This window comes from Clarias gariepinus, unplaced genomic scaffold (assembly GCF_024256425.1).
Source record: "Clarias gariepinus isolate MV-2021 ecotype Netherlands unplaced genomic scaffold, CGAR_prim_01v2 scaffold_40, whole genome shotgun sequence".
In the NCBI taxonomy this organism is placed as follows: Eukaryota; Metazoa; Chordata; class Actinopteri; order Siluriformes; family Clariidae; genus Clarias; species Clarias gariepinus.
In genome coordinates this window covers 45,554-62,290 of record NW_026521007.1, presented here as the reverse complement: position 1 = coordinate 62,290, position 16,737 = coordinate 45,554, and the positions used below count along the sequence as shown (strand labels likewise).

Sequence of the window (16,737 nt, the reverse complement as noted above, 5' to 3'; positions counted from 1 at the left end):
TTTATTAGTTAAGCATTAAGCATTAAGTATCATACTCATAATTTGTATTGGGACATCATTTTATGAGTTGTTCTGTGACATCATCCCACAGTTATGGAGCTTCATGTCTTTCACGCACGTTAGTTGTTGTTGTTGTTAAGACACGGAAGGATACAGAAAGGTGTGGAGCATTCAAGCTTTTGACCGTGAGACAGTAAGCTAAAAGGAATACAGTAAAATGAGTTGTTGTAACTGTAATCTATCGAAGCTACAGCTTGTAATTTGCATGATGTTAAAGCCAAGCGCCGCCAATACGAAGGGCTGCTAAGTGACTTTATTGAAAGCAATGTAACAGTGTGATCGTGCGCAAAGGATGAAGAGCGTGAAACCGATCAGCACCACTGGTTTCACCCTAGATTGACGCGCTGCTCAGAATTCATGGTAAGAGTAAAGTCGTGGATCGCGGAAACTAGTAATTGCTTTAAGTTGCCCCAAACAGTTGACGATGGAGTTTCGCCACACGACAGTGTGTCAATGCTGGAACGCAAGACGCCCGCCCCCCAAAGGCACGGAAGCGTAACGTCAGTGGCATCCAAGAGGTCCTTAACGTCAGCAGCATCCGAAGCTAGACTAAAAAGGGCAGAAGCCAACAGAGCAGCTTTGCTGGCTAAAGCAGCAACCTTGAGAGATCGGCAGGGGCTGGAACTGGAGGAAGCATGATTAAAGGCTGAGGAAGAGCAGATGAAAGCACGATTAAAGATTGAGCAAGCACAATTAAAGGCACAAAAGGAAAGGCTGGAAATGGAAACGGCGCTTGCAATAGCCGATGCTGAACTAAATTCTTACCAGAACCGTAAAAAACAACATCCTGCGAGACGGAGCGTGGTCGTCGAAACGAGTGGTGCATGCCCCCGGAACCGGAGCACAACGACCACTGCGACCACAGTTCGGCAACAGAATACCTCGAGCTGCCATCACGCCTCCGAGCAACCCACTTAAGCATGCCAGTGAGTGCCAAACCCATAATGTCAAGCACCCTAATGGAACGGCCCACCCAAGGTAACGAACACTCACTTTACAACACTGACATAGTGGAGCCTCAGGGTAGGATGCCACTTCAGGCAGATCTTACAGAAATGTTTGCGAAGAGTCAAAGGCAACTTTCCTTACCTCCGCGCGACGTTCCTTCATTCGATGGTGACCCTCTTGAGTTCACGTCCTTTGTAAGAGCTGTTAAACATGTCATCGAAACCAAAACTGATAGCAATTTGGATAGGCTGTTCTTTCTTAAGCAGTATACTAAAGGACAGCCTACGGACCTAGTGACAAGCTGCCAGCTCATGCCAGAACATCGCGGTTACGCAGAAGCTATGAGACTGTTACATGACAAGTTTGGAAATAGACAAATAATCGCTACAACGCTGATGCAAAAGGCACTCAACTGGCCGGAAATAAAGTTAGAGGACGGAAAGTCGCTGACAACTTTCTCCCTGTTCCTAGTAAAATGTTACAATACCATGTCAAGCATCGATTACATGGATGAGCTAGACAATGCTACCAATTTGAGGACTATAGTCTCAAAACTGCCCTACAAATTGCGTGAAAGATGGAGGAACCATGCATACATGCACGGAAGCGCACCCAGAAAAGAGCCAAGTTTGTGCAGCTGATGGAATTTGTAGAGCAAGAAGCAACTGTAATGTCCAACCCACTTTTCGGCAACCTGAACGTTCCAACTAGTGATAAAAAACACCGCAACAAACAACCGTTTGTTGTAACAACCGTTGTACTTTGATGTTGAAAATAAACAAGAGACAAAGAAATCAACGAAACGTCTGAAGTCGTGAGTGACACTGTGTAACAAAAGACACGCGTCAGAACTTGTGAATAACATGCACAGACAATACTTAATTTATCAAATGAACAATATTTATACTTTGTTTCTCTCGCTTCACAACTCATGAGGACAGACCGAAACCAGAACCGAACCGCAGATTAAGCATGCGCATATAACCGTTGGAATTTTAAGTGTGATTAAAAATACAAGAAATAGCTTAAACCAAAATAACGTGACTAAACATCGCTTAACAGCAGGTGACATTTATGTTCAGTATTTCGTTTCTATTTAGAAAGATGGGAATTAATTCCTGCTTACCTTTTCCACACGCCCGCCAAACATCTTCTCAACACAGTGTGTTCTCTTCTCGCAAAAAAAACGAACGCGATGTTTACCAGATGATATGCTCTTTAGCCAACGTCTCCGCGACGTACCTGTGCTATCTGGGAATGGTGTCAAAGGCTGCACTGAGGTCGAGTAACACAAGTATAGTGCCGCAACCCTGATCAGAGGCCAATAAGTGCTGTCTCTGTGCTGTAATGAGGCCTAAATCCTGACTGATGCAGTTAGTTTATGCTATTTCTATGTAGATATAAACATAGCTCCTGTAATACTATCTTTTCCAGAATTTTAGAGATAAAGAGGAGGTTTGATATCGTCCTGTAATTGGAAAGCTGACAGGGGTCGAGGTCAGGTTTCTGATTAGCGGTTTAATAACTGCTAATTTAAAAGATTTGGGAACATACCCAATGTTGAGTGAAAAGTTAATTATTTTTAACAGGGATTCTGTTATTTCCGGTTCTATCTGCTTTAGAAAATGTGTCGGTATAGGATCTAATTCACAGGTTGATGATTTTGAAGAAGAGATGAGTGAAATTAGTTCACTCTCTTTAAGAAGAGCAAAATATTTTAGGTGCTGATGTGGTAAATGGTCACTATATCAAGGAGCGAGTTTCTCATCTCTAATCCTTTTCCTTTTAACTGGAGCTACATTATCTGAGGTATAACGAAATGTTGACTCTAAATATTCAGTCGCCTGATCGAGTTCTGTGGAGTCAGATGGAGATCCAGTCAAAGCTGGTAACTGGGGGATTATTAATAAAGCTCTGTGTGGTATTTCGTGTAAATGTACGTTTAATGTGGTAGTGCGGTGCTGTTCGTACATTATATGACACACTTTAATTGAGACAGGACAGTGGTCTGAGATAACTTCAGACTGTGGAATTGCAATTATGTATTAATTAATACTTAATCCGAAGGATGATATTAAATTTAAAGTGTGACCTGCTTTATAAGTCGGTCTGTGATAGTTTCATTGACAATAACTGCTTTAGATGCGAGAGATCTAATATTTACCAGTCCTAGCTTAAGATCAGAGGTGCCGGCTGTGTATTCAGTGTGTTTTAAATTTTTGGTCTCTATATTAATTAAATTACTGAATTCAAATTTTATTTGTCACATACACAGTACGATATGCAGTGAAATGCTTAGATGACCGCCTGTGACCTAAAATCAAAGACTATGAATAGGAAATAAATATGAAAAAGAAAATAGAAGATCAAATTAACTAAGAAAGAATAAAATTACATTTAATTAAATAACCGTACAGTACAAAATATACAATATAAGAAAAATATAAGTAACAATATTTAAAAATATAGAAAAATAAGAAAAACATACCTGTATAAAATATGGAATAATAGAATTTATGGATTTTTTTGTATGGCAATAAAGTAAAATATAAATAGAAATGTCCAGGTGTGTGCAAATATGCCTGAAGGTATCATGATTGATTTACATGTTTAAAGTGACTTCAGTGCATCAGGGAAACAGAATGTCTAGGGGGTGTGCAAATATGCCTGAAAGTGAGATATTTAAAATGACTTGTGTTAGAGTAAGTAACTAATGTCCACGAATGTGTAGTTGTGCAGTGGCCACTAAAACGGACTTTGAGTCTTTCTTCATTTTTGCTTAGCTTGGGGAACAGACACAGTCTCAATATAGTGAACCCTGAGTGATTACGCTATGCAGCTAGCAGGTTGGTTTAGCCTGCCTGTCTGCTCCCTGGCCTGGGCTCTGGATTGTCACCGGTTAACTAGGCCTCTTCTGAGACTATGCGCTATGCTACAGGAAATGAGAGCAGCACCATCCCACTCAGTAAGCTATGTCGCCACGTCTCATTGGGATGGGACCAGAGCATACTTTTTCAGACATCGCCATATGTCAGAGAGCTCACTAAAACACACCTATTACAAATAAAGTTAAGAGAATGTCTAAACATCCTGCACTCTACACACTGAACAAGCTGAATGGTAGACATAATAATTGTTTGGTGATGCATTCTCTTGTTGTTCTCAGCTGATAACGTGCGTTTTTCGAAAAAGCGCAAAAAAACGGTAAAGGCAAAAGTCCAGTAAAATTAAAATGTAAAAGTAGGTAAATATTGTTATTTAGTATAAATGAAAAAGGCAGTATAATTTAAATGCTAATACAAACAAGCAAGGAAATTTGGCAGTAACAATACGATAAACCAATACTAAACTCATATTAGATTTTTACTTACACTTATACTTAGGGTCATAAACTACATGCAGGTGTTTATTAGTAATAAGACTGAAGAACCAATAAAACTGACTTAATCAGCTGCACAACCCGACTTTGAATAACAGAAACTTTCCCTGATTACATATTAAGTATTGGGGAAATTACTCACAAAAATAATCTACTATAAATTACTTATTACTACTTTAAAATTGTAATTTAATTAATTTACTGATTATTACATGTTAAAGTAATCAGATTACTAATTACATTACATTTAAGTTACTTTAAAAACCTATGTCACAACATGTGTCTGTGGTGGTCATGCGCCTTAACCTCTAGTCGCACCTCGCTCACTCTTTAAGCTCCCTATGTAGGCGTCTCCCTTCTGCAGGTGCGCGAAGGGGCCAGGTTGGGCCGGCTGGCGATAATTAATTCAATTCAATTCAATTCAATTCAATTCAATTCAATTCAATTCAATTCAATTTTATTTGTATAGCGCTTTTAGCAATTTTCATTGCCGCAAAGCAGCTTTACACAGTCAAAAGAATTATTTAATGTTAATGGAATAATTAATGTTAATGGAATGTTAATGTTAACAGGCTTTCTGTATGTTAAAAATAGCTTTTTTAGCTTCCTCCTTCCTTTAACCTTCTCCTTTCCTGTTTTTTCTAAATAAAAGCACCCCTTTTCCCGTTTGACCTCACCTTGTGAACCCATTACAATATATAATGTAAAACTACAAAGCTCTCTGATGATTGATTAAAACGCATGCTTAAAAACTGATGCTGCCGTGCAAAACGTGATTTTTAAATGGATTTTGATTAATTTTAAAACACTACATTTGTAACGCTAGTAACAATGTTATTGACATTGGTAACTGTAATCAAATTGCATCCCTTTAAATTGTAACTCATTACATTACTGCGTTGTCAGGAAAAGTAATTAGAATACAGTAATGCATTACATAGTAATGCGTTATACCCAACTCTGCATATTAATGTCACTGCTGTGTCTCTTGCACATTATTTCTGAATATTTAATGTTCATTATAACTTCACCATTTTAAATATGTGTTTTAATGTAGAGACTGATCCAGGTAACACATTTAAAGCTGATCAGAAGACAGTTATACTGACAGGTATGATGATTATGTTACAGTTTGTAAACCTTGATCATAAACACAGTTATAAAAAACATCAAAGTGGATTTACTGCCATTAATTATTTTTTTTACAGAAAAGGTTTTTGAGTACTGTAATACTGCTATTAGCACTAGCACACAAAAATTATATGAAAGAAAGAAATAGGCAAGAAAGATGATTATTTCTGATGGTTTTCCTCTCAATAGATTTTTGGATGAAATGTATATTTATTTTAACTGATGTTCTGTAATTTGCATAGATCACAGAGCTTGATCTTTTTTTAATCTCACCTCATTCTCTCAAAATCTCTCTATCTCTCTCTAAGATGGTGTGAGGTTGGTGAATAATGGAAGTCGATGTGCTGGGAGAGTGGAGGTTCTTCATGATGGACAGTGGGGAACAGTGTGTAGTACTGCCTGGGATATAAGAGATGCTGCAGTGGTGTGTAGAGAGCTGTACTGTGGGGAGGCTGTAGATCTGTGGTACTCGTCGGAGATTGGACAGGGATCAGGACCAATCTGGATATATGATTTGTACTGTAAAGGATCTGAGCTGACATTGAACAACTGTAGCTCACAAGGGGGACATTTCTGTTCTCATTTTGATGATGCAGGAGTCATCTGCTCAGGTAAACTTTTCCATTAAAAACAAAATACAACTGGTTAAAATATTATCATTATTATTATTATTATTATTATTATTATTATGTTTAATTTATGTGATATAAGGAATTTTAGTAAAATATGTAATTTTTAATATTTTTTTTTCTTTTTGTAAAGTACGTTTTCCTCATGATTTGTACAATATTTAAAAAAAAAAATCTATTAAAATACAGGCCATAGTTTAAGACTCAGTGCTGGTCCTCACCAGTGCTCTGGGAGAGTGGAGGTGTTTCCTGGAGGTTCCTGGTCCACAGTGTGTGATGCTGACTTTGACCAGCAGGATGCAGAGGTTGTGTGTCGAGAGCTGGGCTGTGGGATTCCTGTGAAGGTGCTGGGATCAGCTGCTTTTGGCCGAGGGGAGGGTCAGGTGTGGACAGAGAAGCTTCAGTGTAGAGGAAATGAATCTCAGATTTACTTTTGTCCAACATCATCTTCACTCACACACTCAAACTGCTCCCATGAAAACAGTGTGGGATTAATATGTTCTGGTTAAGTATCATGATTTAAGTTCTGTTTAAATAAAGACCACATACCTGTCAATCAAACTTTAAGGTGTCTTTGTTAATGTTCTTTCACTGAGCTCTCGGGTGTTTGTTCAGGTCACACAGAGGCGCGGCTGGTGAACGGACCGGACTCCTGTTCTGGTCGAGTGGAGCTCCAGTACCTCAGTGACTGGGGCACAGTTTGTGCTGTAAGCTGGGATATGAGAGCTGCAGATGTTCTCTGTGCACAGCTAGATTGTGGAAGTCCTGTGGCTGTGGTGGGGGTGGACTGGTTTGGGGAGGGGAGTGGCCACACCTGGGCTGATATGTTTGATTGTCAGGGGAATGAGACACACCTATCACAATGTGGCGTCTCATCATGGAGTCGAGCTGCATGCTCTCATAAACAAGATGCTGGAGTCATCTGTAATGGTAAGATATTAACCTCATCTACTGTACATCATTAGTGAATAAACTCAGAATATTTAGAATATTTAAATTATGTTCTTCTGTTTCAGGATCATCCATGGCGTTTTATGAGGGGCGAGTGCGGTTGTCTGAAGGAAGCGAATGTCAGGGGGAGGTGAAGATTTATTTCAGGCAGGACTGGAGGAGAGTTCTCCTGGACTCGTGGAGTCTGTCTGAGGCGTCTGTGCTCTGCAGACAGCTGGGCTGTGGCTCTGTGCTGAACTACCGCTCCTCTCCATCCACCACTGAACACAAACACATGTGTGTAATGGGTTTCAGCTGCTCTGGGAGTGAAGCTCATCTAGCTAACTGCAGCAGTGCACAACTTGTCAACTGCAGCTCCGGGGAACAGCTGTACATCACCTGCTCAGGTACACAAGTCTTTTTTAATATCCTATTAAATATAAAGAGGATATATATAAGAATGCTAAAATTAGCAAAAGTACTTGGACTTTGACATTTTGGGCCAAACCACAGGTATCATTGACCCCGCCTTCAGGTCCATCAGGCTGGTTGGATCTGGGGGAGACTGTGCAGGAAGACTGGAGGTTTTCCACAGCGGCTCGTGGGGGACAGTGTGTGATGACTCGTGGGATATTGAGGATGCGCAGGTGGTGTGCAGACAGCTGCAGTGTGGAGTGGCCCTCAGTAAACACATACCAGCCTGGTTTGGTCCTGGTCTTGGGTCCATATGGCTGAATGAGGTGGAGTGTGAGGGAAACGAGACATCCCTGTGGAACTGCAGATCTCAGCTTTGTGAAGAGGGGGAATGTGGACACCAGGAGGACGTAGGAGTCGTGTGTTCTGGTACAGTGTGGTGACTGAGTATCAACCTATTACATGTTAAATTTGGACAAGTTAATAAATTGTTCTCCCCTCTCCAGAGTTTAAAGAGGTACGACTCACAGAGGGCTGTAAGGGGAATCTGGAAGTGTTCTACAATGGAACCTGGGGTAATGTCTGTCACAATCAGATGGATGATGAGACAGTAAACATGGTGTGTCGAGAGCTGAACTGTGGAAGACATGGCAGTGTGTCAAACACTGAAGCAAGAGTCAAATCTGCTCCTAACTGGCTGGATTATCTGAAGTGTAGGAAACACGACTCTAATCTGTGGCAGTGTCCATCTTCACCCTGGGGACAGAACACATGTGATAATCGTGATGAAGTGGCTCATATCACCTGCACAGGTGGGTGGAGTCAAACTTCTCTGGTTCTGTACATTGATATAAACTGAAGTGTTTCATTGTGAATAGTGTTTAAATAATGTTACTGAGATATGAAGTTTAAAGTCTGAAAAAAGTCTGCTCTGAGAGATAAACCTGCTGTGTAACATTTCATTAATGTGTGTATTTTATTACTGCAGATGATAAAACGTCTCTACATACACAAGAAAAGTGCTCTTTACTTCCCTCTCAGAAACACTGCTCAAGTAAGGAAACATAAGGAAAAGATTTTAGTGCTGTTCTTCACCTGCATTTCTTTATTGACAGAAGATATTTTCTCCTGTATTTATAAAATTATGTCAGAGAACTTTATTGAATCATCCTGAGGTCATTACTCTTCATCACATTTCATGCAAATCGAAGCAACAGAGATAAAAGCAGTAAACAGAACCCAAAGCTCATCTTCCTGATTTAAATAATTTTATTCACTGACCAATTTAATTAATTTTTAACAGTTTATATTTACCAGATGTTTGTAATTTGGTGGTATAAAAATCTTCATACAAATAGTTTTTGGTAAACTCGAGCCATGTGTGATGTGTGTGATGTAGAGCACTGGTCTCTCAGGCTGAGTGGAGGAAAGGGAAGCTGCTCTGGGAGGTTGGAGGTGTATCATAACGCTACGTGGGGCTCCGTTTGTGATGATCAGTGGAACATCAGGAACGCTCAGGTGGTGTGCAGACAGCTGGGCTGTGGCTCGGCGCTGAGTGCTGATAGGAATGTTAGCTTTGGTCCTGGTGAAGGGACTATCTGGCTGAACAGAGTGAAGTGTCGAGGGGATGAGATTCACCTGTGGGACTGTCATCATTCCCTGAAGAAACACACTGACTGCTCTCATGCTCGAGTCACCTGTGCAGGTCAGAGGGGTGTGCTAACTTTTCAGCTTGCTCTCTCCACTCACTACACATTTCTTACAAGACTTACTCACAAAAACTTTTATTCATAATTATAGATGCTAGTTTGATGTTAGCTTGAAAGCTCAGCATGTCAGAAACCTGATATAGTGAGGTTATTTTTAATGCATTAGTTTTTTTTTTTTTTTTTTGCAAATACAGACATATCCACAGTGTCCACTACTACACCCACCACCACCACCACCACTACAACCACCACCACCACATCAGGTATGTGTTTCTTACAAATCAATATTTGTTACTGTTCACCATTTTTCTCGTATAAAGATCCTCTTCTGTGTTTTTGACTTCAGGAAGAGCCGCTCCATCAGCTGTAGCTCCACCCACCCCTCCACTGGTTCTCTTTGTGTTGGGAACGCTGCTCTTCCTGGCCTTAGTGCTTCTGGTGGTACTGTTTTACCAGAACAGAGTGCTCAGGAGAGGTACCACACATTCACACAGTTTATTATCTCTACAACACATTATTATTATTATTATTATTATTATTATTCTGCACTCCCAGTTGTCTCTAAGACGAGGCGTAAGACTCAGCCTGAGGCAGTCTATGAGGAGATCAACCACAGATACATCACTAGAAGAATCACGAGCTCCACTCAAAGAGGTGAGTGATATGTGGACTGTTCTACATCACACTTATTGTATTCCATTTAAACTTGGAGCTGAAATTCACTGCATGCAAATGATCAAATCACTCAATACTAAATACACCCCTCAATGCAAACTCAGTGATTAAAGCCAGATTTTACCCCAAATCCAGTCTGATTCATTTATTTACAAAAATATTAATAAAAACAAGTGAAATGAGTGTGACAGGAAATGTGCAGTTAGAGTACATGTGGTGTAGAGACGGAATTCTCCTGATAAACATCTATTAATGCTTCTGATTTAGTGTATGTGTGTGTGTGTGTGTTCAGTTTTATTCTCTTTTTGGACTTCACTGTTGTGTTTGTTACATTTTCTCCTCACTTTTTCTCTTTATTAGCTTCTGATAACTATGAAAGCAATCAATGTCTTTAAACTGACAGAAGTTTATTGAAAGAATTAAACATAATGTTGCCCCATGTGTGGACTTGGTGCTGTGTGAGTGAGACCCACACTTCACTGACACACAGGGTGATGGGTTCAATCATTGATTTAAATATTTTGAGTCAAATTCTACTTGGCATTTCTACAAATGTTTGTCTTTTAATGGTATAGAATTATATGTAAATGTTTAGTTATAATAAAGTTCAGTCTCGTGTGTGTAGTTTAAATGAGTGTTTTGTTCCCTGAGAGCTGGATCTTTTTGAAAGATGACAGTTTCAGTCTTGCTGAGGTTGAGCGTCAGGGTCCAGGTCTGACAGGACTGCTGCAGCAGGTCCAGGTTCTCCTGTAGTCCCTGAGCGCCGGGGGACAGCAGGACCAGGTCGTCTGTGTACAGAAGGAGTTTAATCTCTGAGACGTGTAGAGTGAGACCGGGCGCCGCAGACCGCTCTAGGACACAGGACACTTTGTTTATATATATAGTGAATAATGTTGGACTTAAACTGCAGCCCTGTGGCACTCCACGCTCCTGAGAGATGAAACATGTTTGTTTGTTGCTGATTCTTATTCCACACTCGTCTCCTGTGGACATGGACTTAATGAGATCATATGATTTCCCCCCTACACCACTCACTACCACTCAATAGAACAGGCCTCGGTGTCTAATGAAGTCAAAAGACTTATTATTTTGAATAACATATTTTTGGGTGTGTTAAGACTGCAGGACGAGATGGTTCCAAGTGCAGTGGCGCAGCTCCTATGAATTTATTATGTTATAAACTGCCGGACGTGAGATTGGAAACTGGCTGGCAGCGAGGTTTCCTTGACGACTGTGATTGTAGCTGGGGCGCTTACTCCTCTGTGTCAGTAAGCTGCGAGTGCAGAGAGAGCGAGAGGCGCGGGAATGCGGAAGCCGGAGTGAGAGCTCTGTGTGTGACGTGAGCCTGGGAGGAATGCGGAAGTGCCGTGAGCCGGCGAGGAATGCGGAAGTGCCGTGAGCCGGCGAGAGCGCCCTGTGCGTCCCGCGCAGGAATGCAGAAGTGCAAAGAGCCGGTGCAAAGGACTTTGTTTGTAGCGTGACTTGTGCCGGGATGCAAAGACGTGGAGAGCCGGAGAATGACGAAATCGCGCAGGTTGGTGGCTGGTTTTGTTGAGCTTACTCGTGGTCGAGGGAGAGCAGAGTTCAGAGTCAGAATGACGAGAGAAAAGTCCGTGATCCAAGTTCGTAGTCGTTAAAACAATCCCAATGGTCGATAACAAAGTCCGTGAGCGTGGAAGTCCAATACGTGAGACAAAAAGCGAGGTCGAGAAAAACGAAGCGTGGTCGGTAGCGGATAGTCAAGGCATGGAACAAACGCTGGAGAATTGGGCTATGGAAGGCACACAATAATCTGGCAATGAGGTGGTGTCAGTGTGTGGTTTAAATAGGTAAGGGGATGATTAAAGATGCCGCACAGGTGTGTGGCGAGCGGAAGGTGAGGCAGTGAGATGTAAGTAGTGATTGGGAACGTGGAACAGGAGTGCTTCAGACATTATGGCAGAGCTGTGGCTTGGCGGTTCGTGACAGTACCCCCCCCCCTATGAACGCCACTTGGCGTTTTAGCAGGTGCCTCAGGGTGGAGTCTGTGGAAATCAGTAATGAGGGAGCGGTCCAATATGAACCTGGCTGGTACCCAACTTCTCTCCTCAGGGCCGTAGCCCTCCCAGTCCACCAGGTACTGTAAACCACGTCCACGGCGGCGAGACTTGAGGATTTTACGGACAGTGAAGGCTTCACCCCCGTCTATAAGTCGTGGAGGAGGGGGAGGGGGTTGGGTGGGTGGGGATAGTGGGCAGGAGACCAGTCTGCGAATCTGTGAGACGTGAAATGTGGGGTTGACTCGGCGCATGGAAAGAGGTAAGGCCAACCGAACAGAGCATGGGTTGATCACACAAGTAATCGTAAACGGACCAATGAACCTTGGCGAGAGCTTCCTAGAGGTGGTCTTGAGGGGAAGGTCACGAGTGGATAACATGACCCTTTGGCCGACGTGATATCTGGGAGCTGCCAAACGGCGGCGGTTAGCCTGATGCTGGAAGGAGCTGACAGTACGTTTTAATTGGACACGAGCCCGCTGCCAAGTTCTCTTGCAGCGGCGGACGAAGGCTTGGGCAGAGGGAACTGCAGCCTCCTCCTCCTGGGAGGGAAATAACGGTGGCTGATACCCAAGGCAGCAGTGGAACGGGGACAACCCTGTGGCAGATGTGGGGAGTGAGTTGTGGGCGTATTCCACCCAGGGTAGGAAGCGACTCCAGGAAGCTGTGTCCCGAGAGGCCATGCACCTTAATGTCTTTTCCAGTTCCTGGTTCATGCGTTCGGTTTGTCCATTGGTCTGGGGGTGAAAACCAGATGAGAGGCTGGGGGTGGCGCCAATAAGGCCACAAAATGCCTTCCAGAAACGGGCTGAGAATTGAGGCCCCCTGTCAGAAACGATGTCCAGCGGAAGTCCATGGAGGCGAAAAACATGGTCAACCAGAAGTTCGGCTGTTTCCTTGGCGGACGGAAGCTTGGGTAACGGAATGAAATGGGCTGATTTGGAAAACCGGTCTACAATGGTCAAGATGCATGTGTTATTGTCGGATGGTGGCAGTCCAGTGACAAAATCAATAGAGATGTGAGACCAGGGCCGATGGGGAATGGGAAGGGGTCTTAAGAGGCCCTCGGGGGGGCGGTTAGTTGTCTTGTTTCTAGAACAGATGTCACAGGCAGCTACAAACTCCTTGACATCTTCTTTCATAGTAGACCACCAGAAACGTTGTTGTAGGAGTGAAAGTGTGCGTGTCACCCCAGGGTGACAAGCCAACCTAGAGCTGTGGGCCCAGTCCAGTACTTGAGGTCTCACTGATGCAGGGACAAAAAGCATCCTGGGGGGAACGTTACTTGGGCCTGGTTCCTGGTCGAGGGTACGCTGGACCAGGTTTTCTACTTCCAGCCGCATAGTAGCCACAAGACATGGAGGGGGAAGGATGGTTTCAGCAGTGGGAGTGTGCTGGGAGGTAGAGAATTGCCGAGAGAGGGCGTCGGGTTTAATGTTCTTAGAGCCTGGCCGATATGATAGTGTGAAACGAAAGCGAGAGAAGAAAAGTGACCACCGCGCCTGACGAGAATTAAGTCTCTTGGCTGACTTTAAATACTCGAGGTTTTTATGGTCCGTCCATACAAGAAAAGGGTGTTCCGCTCCCTCCAGCCAGTGCCTCCATTCCTCGAGGGCCAGTTTGACTGCCAAGAGTTCCCGGTCTCCAATGCCGTAGTTTCGTTCTGGGGGTGTGAGTTGGCGGGAGAAGAAAGAGCAAGGGTGGAGTTTGTTGTCCTTAGGAGATCTTTGTGAAAGGATGGCCCCTACGCCGGTCTCAGAAGCATCTACTTCAACTACGAATTGGAGGGAGGGGTCGGGTAGGGTGAGGATGGGTGCCGTGGTAAATCGACGCTTAAGCTCCTCAAAGGCATTGCCTGCCAGGGGGTTCCAGTGGAACGGGGTCTTCGTCGACGTGAGTGAGGTGAGTGGGGATGCCACCATACTGTAATTTTTAATAAAGCGGCGATAAAAATTGGCGAATCCCAGGAAGCGCTGAAGATCGCGTCTGGAAGATGGTAGTGGCCAGTCAGTTACCGCCTTAACCTTGGTGGGGTCCATCTGGATGCCGGATGGTGAGATAAAGAAGCCAAGAAAAGAGGTGGAAGTACAATGGAATTCACACTTCTCTGCCTTGATATATAGCTTGTTTTCTAGCAGACGTTGCAGAACTTGACGGACGTGGAGCTTGTGTTCCTCTTCCGAACGTGAAAAGATTAAAATGTCGTCGAGGTAAGCGAACACAAAGACGTTGAGGAAGTCTCTCAGGACGTCATTGATGAGTGCCTGGAAAACTGCTGGGGCATTGGTTAGGCCAAACGGGACGACCAGGTATTCATAATGGCCAGTAGGGGTATTGAAGGCGGTCTTCCATTCATCGCCTTCCCTTATTCGAACCAGATGGTAGGCGTTCCTTAGGTCAAGCTTGGTAAACATGCGGGCATCCTGGAGCAGTTCAAAAGCAGACGACATTAGTGGAAGGGGGTAGCGATTCTTGACCGTGATCTCGTTTAATCCCCTGTAATCGATACAGGGCCTGAGGGATTTGTCTCTTTTCTCCACGAAAAAGAATCCTGCCCCTGCAGGTGAGGACGAGGAGCGAATTATGCCTGCTGCGAGTGACTCGCTAATATATTGCTCCATAGCTTCTCTCTCTGGACGAGAGAGAGAATATAATCGGCCCTTAGGAGGGGAAGTGCCAGGGAGAAGGTCAATAGCACAATCATAGGGGCGGTGAGGAGGTAGAGAGACAGCCTGTGATTTGCTAAAGACCTGTCGGAGATCATGATATTCAGTGGGTACTTTGTTCAGGTCAGGGATCTCCTCTTGGAAGGTGGGAGAGATTCGCCCCGTGGTAGCAGAGCGCAAACATGACGTGAGGCAGGTGGGACTCCAACCCAGGATGCTTTGTTTCTGCCAATCTATGTGAGGGTTATGTAGTCTTAGCCACGGGAGCCCCAAGACAATGGGTGCGTGAGCATTTTGGACAGCGAGAAAAGTAATGGTCTCAATGTGATTGCCAGAAAACTGTAACGTAACGGGAGTGGTGCAATGAGTAATCGGAGCAAGTCTACTGCCATCGAGGGCCTGAACAATGAACGGTCGAGACAAAGAAGTGAGCGGGATCTTGAATTGGGAAGCGGCAGAAGTGGAGATCAGGTTTTGGTCGGCCCCGGAGTCTACTAGGGCGTGGGTGATGTAGGAGTGACTGTCCAGGGTCAGAGTGACAGGAAAACATGAACGCTGATCCGGGGAAAGAGTGGAAGCAGGACCCCCCTGTAGCCCCAGAACTACTGGGGGGCCCGACCTTTTAGTGGGCAGGACCGTACAACATGGCCTACCTGGCCACAGTAAAAGCAAGCCCCGTCATCACTACGGCGCTGACGCTCCCTTGGAGAAATCTGTGTGCGACCTATTTGCATAGGTTCTGGAGGTGACTCAGGGGTAGTAAATGTGGGTGCTGGAGTGTAAAACTTCCCAAAAGACCGATGCTCCTCCCGTCGGGATCGTTTACGGGCATCAATGCGTGTCGCCAAGTCGATAAGGCCGTGCAGGTCCGATGGAAGCTCTCGGGCTGCGAGCTCGTCCTTGATTGAGTCCGAGAGTCCATTGAGAAAGCAATCAAAAAGGGCCCTTTCGTCCCAGCCACAGGAGGGCGCCAGCGTCCGAAAATCAATCGCGTAGTTGGAAACAGAGCTTGATCCCTGACGTAATAGAAGTATCTGTCCTGCCGCCTGGTGTCCTGAGAACGAACGGTCGAAAACCCTCCTCATCTCATCTGTAAATGTCTTGTAAGTAAAGCAGCAAGGGACCTGGGCATCCCATAATGCTGTTCCCCACTCCCTTGCTTTCCCTGAGAGGAGCGTGATTATATAAGCCACCTTGGATCGTTCAGTGGGGAATGAAGCGGCCTGCAGTTCAAGAACGAGGGAACACTGTGACAGAAAAGAGCGACAGGTAGAAGGGTCACCATCATAAGTGGGTGGGGCAGGTAGGCGTGGTTCATGACCAGTGGCATGTGAAGGAAAAGAAGACTGTGGAATAGGTGCTGGGGGTGCTTGTGTTTGCTGTAGCTGAGTGGTAAGTGACGCTAAGGTTTCTGTGATGGTTTGAAGGGTGGAGGTGATCTGCCTGATCTCTTGTTGGTGATTGCCTAGGAGGGCTCCCTGGCTCTCCAGTGCCCCCCTCAGGTGAACTGCCTCTGCTGGATCCATATATGGCCAGATTATACTGTTAAGACTGCAGGACGAGATGGTTCCAAGTGCAGTGGCGCAGCTCCTATGAATTTATTATGTTATAAACTGCCGGACGTGAGATTGGAAACTGGCTGGCAGCGAGGTTTCCTTGACGACTGTGATTGTAGCTGGGGCGCTTACTCCTCTGTGTCAGTAAGCTGCGAGTGCAGAGAGAGCGAGAGGCGCGGGAATGCGGAAGCCGGAGTGAGAGCTCTGTGTGTGACGTGAGCCTGGGAGGAATGCGGAAGTGCCGTGAGCCGGCGAGGAATGCGGAAGTGCCGTGAGCCGGCGAGAGCGCCCTGTGCGTCCCGCGCAGGAATGCAGAAGTGCAAAGAGCCGGTGCAAAGGACTTTGTTTGTAGCGTGACTTGTGCCGGGATGCAAAGACGTGGAGAGCCGGAGAATGACGAAATCGCGCAGGTTGGTGGCTGGTTTTGTTGAGCTTACTCGTGGTCGAGGGAGAGCAGAGTTCAGAGTCAGAATGACGAGAGAAAAGTCCGTGATCCAAGTTCGTAGTCGTTAAAACAATCCCAATGGTCGATAACAAAGTCCGTGAGCGTGGAAGTCCAATACGTGAGACAAAAAGCGAGGTCGAGAAAAACGAAGCGTGGTCG

At 44.6% G+C, this 16,737-nt stretch overlaps 1 pseudogene; it reads left to right on the top strand.

The window, feature by feature from the left end:
- The window catches only part of LOC128517192 (deleted in malignant brain tumors 1 protein-like), a 76,668-nt pseudogene that overhangs the window by 20,899 nt on the left and 39,032 nt on the right, over nucleotides 1-16,737 (top strand).